Genomic DNA, 10794 nt, shown 5'->3' with positions numbered 1-10794 from the left:
TTGACCTTGCTGGGAAAGCGGCTTTCATATTAGTCCTGTCCTCAGGTGACCCGATGTCTCTGCAAATAGCAAGTCAAACAGTGCGTTAAGGTGCCGTGCGGCCTAAAGAGAAGCCATTTCTTCATTTCTTAACCCCTTAACAACCAGAAAAGTGTTGCTACATATATTTTGGCATTACAATATATATATATATATATATATATATATACATATATACTGCTCCAAAAAAATAAAGGCAACACTAAAATAACACATCCTAGATCTGAATGAATGAACTAATCGTATGAAATACTTTCGTCTTTACATAGTTGAATGCGCTGACAACAAAATCACACAAAAATTATCAATGGAAATCACATTTATCAACCCATGGAGGTCTGGATATGGAGTCACACTCAAAATTAAAGTGGAAAACCACACTACAGGCTGATCTTACTTTGATGTAATGTCCATAAAACAAGTCAAAATGAGGTTCAGTAGTGCGTGTGGCCTCCATGTGCCTGTATGACCTCCCTACAACGCCTGGGCATGCTCTTGATGAGGTGGAGGATGGTCTCCAGAGGGATGTCCTCCCAGACCTGGACTTAAACATCTGCCAACTCTTGGACAGTCTGTGGTGGATGGAGCGAGACGTCCCAGATGTGCTCAATTGGATTCAGGTCTGGGGAATGGGTGGTCCAGTCCATAGCATCAATGCCTTCCTCTTGCAGGAACTGGCAGGAAGTGAATGCATGGTAAGTGAGGGGGGGCTTAGTATGCACCTCAAACAGGTCCCTTCCTGAGCAGTGGATGTCAGAATGAGTGAGCAGCCGAACGGAGAGATTTGTGAGCCATAACAGAAGCTAGACACATAAAAAAAAGACATGTAAAGAATCAGCATGAACCAATAAGTAACATATATGAACATTAATTTTTTTTTTCTGTGATATGACAGGTATGTTTTAAGACACAACTGATCTTTTCAAACTTAAAGACTTAAAAGCCCTGGATAATCTGCCATACAGTTACACTCCTTGGACATTAACTGGTTAAAATGCACCGATGAGACACAACCAATGCCTACACATAAATCCAGTCATTTTCACTCTATGATGATGCAATATCAATTTTTCTGTGTAACGCCCTCTCCCTGGTTAGTTTATTTTTTATTTTTACCATACACACCCAATCCCTCTATTTCTTACAGTATAATGCTGGCCAAACATAACTATTACTACAGTTGGCGAGGCTGCAAAATGACCCCCTTACCAGATATTCTTTTGAAACTAGGAGGAACATCATGATAAGTGGGAAAATACAGTTGTATTGATGAAGACGAAGCCAAAACTGAGCCATTGTGTGACAAAAAATGTTTCTTCAATTTGTATGTGTTTAGCTAAAAGGCTAATCCATACCAGTTATCACCGATCCATTGACTAGAGGAGGGTGTCTGATCTCTGGGATCCCAACTGATTGCCAGAGCAGGGCACCCCTTCCCCAGAACAACCATGTGAGGATGGTTTTGTATGTTAGTGATGATCAAGCATATTTATCCCCATTGTCAAAGTTATGGAAATCCAGACCCCAACCAATCAAAACATTTGACTTAGACAGTCAATTTCCAGATGTCCTATTCAGGCATATAGACATCATAAAGAGGGGTTCACCAGTAGGTCCTCTCCCACTATAAGTTGGAGAAGTGTACTGCTACCACCCCCCAAACACATTAGAGAAAAGTTGTCCAAACCCACTGATATCATTCAGACTGGCCAACTGTCTAATGTGTATAGGGGCCTCCCGAGAATCACACAAAATATGATGTGGGGGAAAACAGGGATTGGGCATGTTAGATTCTAACTGCTCAATCCTTTTGTTTTCAGTGAGGTGTCTGGTATTTGGATTACTTACCCTCTGTCCATTCAGAGTGTGTATAGGGAGATCAGGAGAGCTAGCTGTCAGCCAAATGAACGTTCAGTCAACAGCTACTGAAGGTGTATGGGTACCTGAACATTAACCCCTTAACGACGCAGGATGCAAATGTACGTCCTGGTGATGTGGTACTTAACGCACCAGGAGGTACATTTACGTCCTAAGCATAACCGCGGTCATCGGAGCGATGCCAGCATCATGCGCGGCAGGTCCCGGCTGTGGATCACAGCCAGGGACCCGCCGGCAATGGCGGACATCCGCAATCCCGCAGATGTCCGCCATTAACCCCTCAGATGCCGTGATCAATAAAGATCACGGCATCTGCAGCATCGCGATCACTTAACAGAATGATCGGATCGCCCGCAGCGCTGCCGCGGCAATCCGATCATCCTGCATGGCAGACGGAGGTCCCCTCACCTGCCTCCGCTGTCTTCCGGGAGTCTTCTGCTCTGATCTGCCTTCCCGCAGACCAGAGCAGAAGATGACCGATAACCCTGATCAGTGCTGTGTCCTATACATAGCACTGAACAGGATTAGCAATCGAATGGTTGGCATAAATAGTCCCCTATGTGGACTATAAAAGTGTAAAAATAAAAGTAAAAAAATAAAGTAAAAAAAATTTGAAAAACCCCCTCCCCCAATAAAAACGTAAATTGTCCCATTTTCCCTATTTTACCCCCAAAAAGTGTAAAAAAAAAAAAGAAAAGTCCAAAATAGATGCTTTTTTATAACATTTTATTTAAAAAAATCAAAAATCTAATCAAAAATGTAATAAAAGTTTTGTATAAGCAAATATGGTATTAATAAAAAAAGTATAGATCACGGCTCAAAAAATGAGCCCTCATACCACCGCTTATACGGAAAAATGAAAAAGTTATAGGTCTTCAAAATAGGGGGATTTTAAACGTACTAATTTGGTTAAAAAGTTTGCGATTTTTTTTAAGCGCAACAGTAATAGAAAAGTGTATAATCATGGGTATCATTTTAATCGTATTGACCCAGAGAATATGGTCATTTTTACCATAAATTGTACGGCATGAAAGCAAAACCTTCCAAAATTTTCAAAATTGCTGTTTTCTTTTTAATTTCCCCACACAAATAGTAATTTTTTGGTTGCGCCATACATTTTATGGTAAAGTGAGTGATGGCATTACAACGGACAACTGATCGCGCAAAAAACAAGCCCTCATACTAGTCTGTGGATGAAAATATAAAAGAGTTATGATTTTTTGAAGGGGAGGAGGAAAAAACGAAAGCGTAAAAATAAAATTGTCTGAGTCCTTAAGGTCCAAATGGGCTGAGTCCTTAAGGGGTTAAAGGGGTACTCCGCTGCTTAGTGCTTGGAACAAACAGCCATCACGCCCCCTCCCATAGACTTGCATTGATGGGGCGGGGCTATGACGTCACAAACTCCCGACGCCGGCTCCAGCGTTCGGAAGTCTATAGACAAATAAATAGAAGTCAGGTTATAGGCTACATTGGAAGTTTGGGTTCCAGGCATCTTAAAGGGGTACTCCACCGCTAAGGTTTTGGAACAACATCGACATAGTCGTCACACCCCCTCCCATAGACTTACATTGAGGGGGCGGGGCGTGACATCACACGCTCCCGGTGCCAGCTCCAGCATTCAGAACAGTTTGTTCCAAATGCTGAGCAACAGAGTACCCCTTTAATGTTTCCATCAACCACTGTATTGTAATTCCCTATGAGCTGACTAAAGAGGGGAGCGCCATAAATAATATTAACCATTTATAAGGTTTTACATACATCTTCTTTCTTGAACCTTTCTTGCCATCTGCTAATTCTTCTATTTTGAGCAACTTTTGCTGATTGAAATTCTGCTCACAATGTCAGAAACTGCCAGTTCTGCTCCCGGGTTCACAGTTTTATTTTTTATGAACCGATATTCGGGCATAATTTTGAGGAAGCACACAGTGTCCTTGAGGACAATACACGTAAATAGGAAATGCCGAGAAAACCGAAGCCCTCCTGACAAACAAGGTAATATACTGCTCGCATGTGAGTTTTCGGTGTCTTAATTTAACCATGTATAGCCATTTTAACCAATTAGGCTGGCTCTAAATAAAAGGACCTGCTGACACATCAATTGGAAACACTACACAGCAGACACGACTTCTAAAGTTGTTTTCTTTTTCTTTTTTTTTTTCGCTCTAGCGAGTGCTTGTGTGGAAACATCTTATATAAAGAAGGCCCATTCATGAACATGTAAAAACCATGTCAGTTCGTGTTTTCTGCAAGCCGCATGGAAAAATCAGGCATCACCTTGGAGCTGTAAAGCTCACACAAAATGGCTCTTGTCTCTGGGAAGTTGCAAGTGCAGAAGCGGAGCCGAAGATGATATATATTCCAGAAATTTGTCGTATATTCTTCTGTTGCTAAGAGGGGCATAGGAAAAACCGGGGACTTGGCGGGAAGCCATGAGGGTAGTAGTTGTGATGTAATTTCCTGTGTGGCTAAGCAAGTGCATGATACTCACTGTCCATAAGGCCATATGTAATTTACAACTATAAGCAATGACGACATATCCTGAATGAAAAGTTCTGTTTTTTTCTCCTCCCAACACCTTTTTATTCATAATTAGTCTTTCTCGCAATCTTCTGACCAATTCTTTACACAGTAACTTTTAGACATACACTTTCAAATTCAAAATTTGTTTTTTTTACTTTTCTTGTTGTACCCATACATAAATGAACCCAACTAGAGGGTCAAGGGAGGTAGCCCCGTAGACATTGATACATGGTACCTGTCATTAGTAATAAAATTAATGTTATAAATAATCCTATTTGAATTACCTTTCTAAGATACATCTTAATAAAATTTTGTAACTTCACATGTTAAATTAACCCCTAAAAGTTTGGCCATCAGGGGTCCTTCTTCTGGTCCTGCCTACAGCCCTGGTTGCAGATTGTCTCCTGCACTAGCCTGCCAGTGACAAAAGTCAGGTGCAGGTGGGACCTCAGTTAAGCAGAGTGTATAGAGTGTACGTATAGAGTGTACAGTAGAGTTCAATGCACAGAACTGAGAGGGATGTGTGTGGTATCAGCCAATCACACCCAATCTCACACTGAACTGCTCTGTGCTGTGTAGCAGAATGAGGGAGGAAGTTCTCCCCAGCAGGGCCTCAGATGATGTTACACCTGCTAAGGAATGCCCCTTCCCAATCTGTGGAGCTGACTGAGCACAAAATACAGAACAATATCAAGGTAGAAAATGAAAAAATAAAATAAAAATAAAGACAGGTGAAGGTTCATCATGATGGGGGGGGGGGAGTGAACTGGGAGGATTATAAATGTTATCATATAAATGTATCAAGATCATGGGGACTCTTTAAATATGTTACCAAACTTAGGAAATATATTTTAAAATACTTCCTTGGGGCTATCCAACTTAAGAGAGGTGTTTAATTGTTCAAAGAGTGTAAACATAAGGCCTATCTCTCTCTGGAGGACTTGGCATGACCATGCACTTCATTTCTGTAGGCACAATGTCATACTTCATTTTTCCACTGGGTGAGCTGTAAGAGAAATAAACACTTGTTTCAAGGTCCCCCTCAATTGATTGATAAGGGTCCCATAAGGGGAATACCTTGTAATAACCTTTGTTTTTGGAGGGGAGGGGGGCTTTCTAACTTTTATAATAAAAAGAGATTGTTCAACTTATGTCATTTTACTTAAAGGGGTAATCTGGTGAAAAACTTTTTTTTTTTTTTTTAAATCAACTGGTGGCAGAAAGTTAAACAGATTTGTAAAAGACTTCTATTAAAAAAATCTTAATCCTTCCTATACTTATTAGCTGCTGAATACTACAGCAGAAATTCTTTTATTTTTGAAACACAGAGCTGTCTGCTGACATCATGAGCACAGTGCTCTCTGCTGACATCTCTGTCTATTTTAGGAACTGTCCAGAACAGCATATGTTTGCTATGGGGATTTCCTTTTACTCTGGACAGTTCCTAAAATGGACAGAGATGTCAACAGAGAGCACTGTGCTCGTGATGTCAGCAGACAGCTCTGTGTTTCAAACGGAAAAGAATTTCCACTGTGGTATTCAGCAGCTAATAAGTACAGGAAGGATTAAGATTTTTTAATAGAAGTAATTTACAAATCTGTTTAACTTTCTGGCACCAGTTGATTAAAAAAAAAATAAATAAATAAATAAAAAAGTTTTTCACCGGAGTACCCCTTTAACAATTTACTTGGCAATTTGAATCATGATTTACCTGAATCCTAAAAATATGTATCTAAATGATAGATTTAATATATATATATATATATATATATATATATATATATATATATATATTTATAATATACTTCTTATAGCTGCCTTGACAAACTGATATGAGAGTGTCATTATCTCAATGTGGTAGATATAGGTTTAATATATATTGCCCATTGAGGAGTTGTCTGCATGAATGCATGGTTTCACCCGCATGTAGAGGTTGCAAAATGATAACAGCTCCACCCACATAGCCTTCCCTTTTCAATTGGAGAGGAAGTTATAGTGCTGTGTTGGCATGAAGTAAAAAGTGAGCCACCAGGGAGTGAGGAAAGGTAATACTTTATTTGCTTCCTAGACAACCCCTTTAATGATAGAGCTATTAAGTATTCAACTCTCCAATACATGTGTCACAGTTTTGAAGGCCTTCCTACTACTACTTCATAAACCAAAGGCCTTCACACACATTAGATGAAAGTTGGCCAAACCAACCAATATCGGTGGGATGGACCAACTATTTAATGTTTATGGGGACCTCCCAACTATCTGCGACAAATGTTGATAAATTTCCAGGAGATAAACCATTGCCGCCAGAGAAAAGCAGCTGCTTTTGGTATTTGGCTGCAGCTTTTTTTTTTTTACTCATTGAGGACACATACCTTCTCAGAAGAGCTGAGTATGCATGTGTAGGTGAGAATTGTGAAAAATAGTTGTAAACCATAATAGGCAACCTACCTTCCAAAATATCTGCAGTACAAAAGAGTAAAAGAGGAGTATCAACTAACTATAGCTTTAGACTACAGAGAATTTGTTTTTAGTCTGTTACCATGGAAACACATACAGTCATGGCCATAAATGTTAGCGCCTCTGACATTTTTCAACAAAAAATTTAGTATTTTTCCCAGAAAAGCATTGCAGTAACACATGTTTGGCTATACACATGTTTTTTCCCTTTGTGTGTATTGGAACTAAACCAAAAAAGGGAGGAAAAAAAGCAAATTGGACATAATGTCACACCAAACTCCAAAAACGGGCTGGACAAAATTATTGGCACTCTTTCAAAATTGTGGAAAAATAAGATTGTTTCAAGCATGTGATGCTCCTTTAAACTTACCTAGGGCAAGTAACAGGTTTAAGCAATATAAAAATCCACCTGAAGTCAGATAAAAAGTAGAGAAGTTCACTTGGTCTTTGCATTGTGTATCTGTGTGCCACACTTAGCATGGACAACAGAAAGAGGAGAAGAGAACTGTTTGAGGACTTGAGAACTGAAATTGAGGAAAAATATCCACAATTTCAAGGTTATAAGTCCATCTCCAGAGATTTAGATTTGCCTTTGTCCACAGTACGCAACAGTAGATAATCTCCCTGGGCATGGACGGAAGAGAAAAATTGATGAAAGGTGTCAACGCAGGATAGTCCTGATGGTGGATAAGCAGCCCCAAACAAGTTCCAAAGATATTCAAGTTGTCCTGCAGGCTCAGGGAGCATCAGTGTCAACGCAAACTATCCGTCGACATTTAAATGAAATGAAACACTATGGCAGGAGACCCAGGAGGACCCCACTGTAAAGACAGGGACATAAAAAAAACAAGACTACATTTTGCCAAAATGAACTTGAGTAAGCCAAAATCCTTCTGGGAAAACGTCTTGTTGACAGATGAGACCAAAGATAGAGCTTTTTTGGTAAAGCACATCATTCTACTGTTTACTGAAAACGGATTGAGGCCTACAAAGAAAGGAACACAGTACCTACAGTGAAATATGGTGGAGGTTCAATGATGCTTTGGGTTGTTTTGCTGCCTCTGGCACTGGGTGCCCTGAATGTGTGCAAGGCATCATGAAATCTGAGGATTACCAATGGATTTTGGGTCACACTGTACAGCCCAGTGTCAGAAAGCTGGGTTTGAGATCTTGGGTCTTCCAGCAGGACAATAACCCCAAACATAAATCAAAAAGCACCCGGAAATGGATAGCAACAAAGTGCTGGAGAGTTTTGAAGTGGCCAGCAATGAGTCTAGATCTAAATCCCATTGAACACCTGTGGAGAGATCTTAAAATTGTTGTTGGGAAAATACCCCCTTCCAATAAGAGAGACCTGGAGTTTGCAAAGGAAGAGTGGTCCAACATTCCGGCTGAGAGGTGTAAGAAACTTATTGATGGTTATAGGAAGCGACTGATTTCAGTTATTTTTTTCCAAAGGGTGTGCAAACAAATATTAAGTTATTGGTGCCAATAATTTTGTCCAGACCATTTTTGGAGTTTGGTGTGATATTATGTCCAATTTGCTTTTTATCCTCCCGTTTTTGCTTTAGTTCCAATACACACAAAGGGAAAAACATGTGTATAGCAAAACATGTGTTACTGCAATCCTTTTCTGTGAGAAATACTTTATTTTCTTGAAAAATTTCAGGGGTGCCAACATTTACGGCCATGACTGTAGGTCTGCATAGGTGCTGTATACATAAAAATCTTTTAATCAAGACTATACAAAAAGTTATTTCAGTTTAAATGCATTGGAGCAATATAAAAAGGCTTATCATAAGCCAAGTACTACCCAAAGTCATTCACCTATTTCTTTTATCCTTACACGTCTTCAACAAGATGTGGATCCACTTTATGCAAATTGTTGCACTTAACCATTAGAACTAATCCAGGGAACGTCTTCTAATTACTGTGGTCATGAGACATAAACACCCGTCAGGAATACAAACCACAGCCTCTAAAACCCCGAGTGACACCATTACATTGTGCAACACAGTTAGTAGAAAAGCAGAATTTCAGTTTCGATCACAACATTTAAAGTGGTAGACAACAAAACAAAGCAACACAACAGAAGGAGAATCTACAGTGGATAAAAAAGATGAAATATCTAAAATATACAAAAAGAATAAAAATCTCAAATATACAAAAATGTAAACAATGTCAAATGTATAAAAAAAAGGTGAAAAAGCTCCAATATACAAAAAGACAAACAATGGGAGATATATAAAAAGATAACAAAACTCAAATATGTAAAAAGAAGAAACCTCTGAAATAAACAAAAAAAAAATCTCTTGGGCTGCTTTCACACTAGAAAATGTTTCCGTTTTAATGATCCGTTCAATGTTCCGATATAAAAACCCTGAAAATCGCCCATTAAACGGCCGTTACAAAATCCCATACGGCAGTTAGAAAATCCCATTATAGTCTATAGGATTTTTACATTATCCGTTTTAACGCGTTATAGCAAGTTATTAATAACAGACGTTATTTTGTGACGGAAGATAGTAACGGGAGAAATAGTGCATGCACTATTTCTACCATTCATTCTCCCTTCACAAAATAACGTCCGTTATTAATAACGGGCTATAACTGGTTAAAACAGATAATGTAAAAATCCCATAGACTAAAAAAGGATTTTCTAACGGCCGTTTAATGGACGATTTTCAGGGTTTTTATAACGGAACATTGAACAGATCTTTAAAACGGATACATTTTATAGTGTGAAAGCAGCCTAATATATAAAAAGATGAACAATATCAAATATATTAAAAGATGGACAATGTCAAATATACAAAGAAAAATTTGAAAAATACAAAAAGACAAACAATCTCAAATATGCAAAAAAGGGTAAAAATCTTCAATATTCCAAAAGACTAACAATGAGAAGTATATAAAAATATGAAAAATCCCAAATATACAAAAAGATGAACAATGTTAAACATATAAAAAGACAAACAGTCTGAAATATACAAAAATATGGAATAGCCTAAATATGTTAAATAATAACGAGAAATGTCAAATATACAAAAAGACGAAACATCTCAAATTTACAAAAAAGACAGAAAATGTGAAATATACGAAAAGACAAAACATCAAATATACAAAAAGACAGAAATTCTCAAATATACAAAAATCAAACAATGGCAAATATACAAAAAAACAAAAATCATGACAATACAAAAAGACAAAAAATGGCAACTATACAAAAAATTAACAATGTAACATATAGAAAAGGCAAAAACTTTCAAAAAGATGAAAATACGAAAAATCTTGAATATACAAAAAGACAAAAATTTCAAATATCCAAAAAAACTAAGAATGTAACATATAAAAAAAGGCAAAACATTTTAAAAAGACGTAAAATCTTGAATGTACAAAAAGACAAACAATGTCAGATGTATTAAAAGACAAACTATCTAAAATATATAAAAAGACGAAAAATCTTGAATATACAAAAATGAAAAGTGCCAACTACATAGAATCATAGAAAAAGGCATAGAAACATAGAAAAAGGGAAAAAAAAATCAAATATACAAAAAGGTGAAAAATCTGAAATACTCAAAAAGAAAAATGTCAAATATACAAAAAGACTAAATATTTGGAATATACAAAAATACAAACAATGTAACATACAGATAAAGTAAAAAAAAATGTCAAATGTACTAAAAGAAGAAAAATATTACATACACAAAAGGCTAAACAGTCTCAAATATGGACCATGGTGACCAAGACTCATTCTCTAAGCCAGTGCTTCCCAAAGAGGGGGCCTTCAGCTGTGCTGGGCATGATGGGAGTTGTAGTTTTGCATTAACTGGAGGCACACTGGATGGGAAACACTGCTTTAAGTAATGGTATTATACTTTAAACGTTTGCTTCTGGTCA

The 10794-nt window shown here is 37.7% G+C and overlaps 1 long non-coding RNA gene across 1 annotated transcript in view; it reads right to left on the bottom strand.

The window, feature by feature from the left end:
- Nucleotides 1-409: 409 nt before the first annotated feature.
- LOC130267560 (uncharacterized) overlaps nt 410-10794 on the bottom strand; it is a 63217-nt gene continuing 52832 nt past the window's right edge. The window contains exon 3 of the long non-coding RNA XR_008843219.1: nt 410-842. This is a non-coding gene — a long non-coding RNA (uncharacterized LOC130267560). The remainder of the gene's footprint in view (nt 843-10794) is intronic.

This window comes from Hyla sarda, chromosome 4, assembly GCF_029499605.1.
Source record: "Hyla sarda isolate aHylSar1 chromosome 4, aHylSar1.hap1, whole genome shotgun sequence".
Lineage (NCBI taxonomy): Eukaryota > Metazoa > Chordata > Amphibia > Anura > Hylidae > Hyla > Hyla sarda.
The sequence above is the reverse complement of the archived record's forward strand: the minus strand, read 5'-3'. Positions and strand labels throughout refer to the sequence as shown.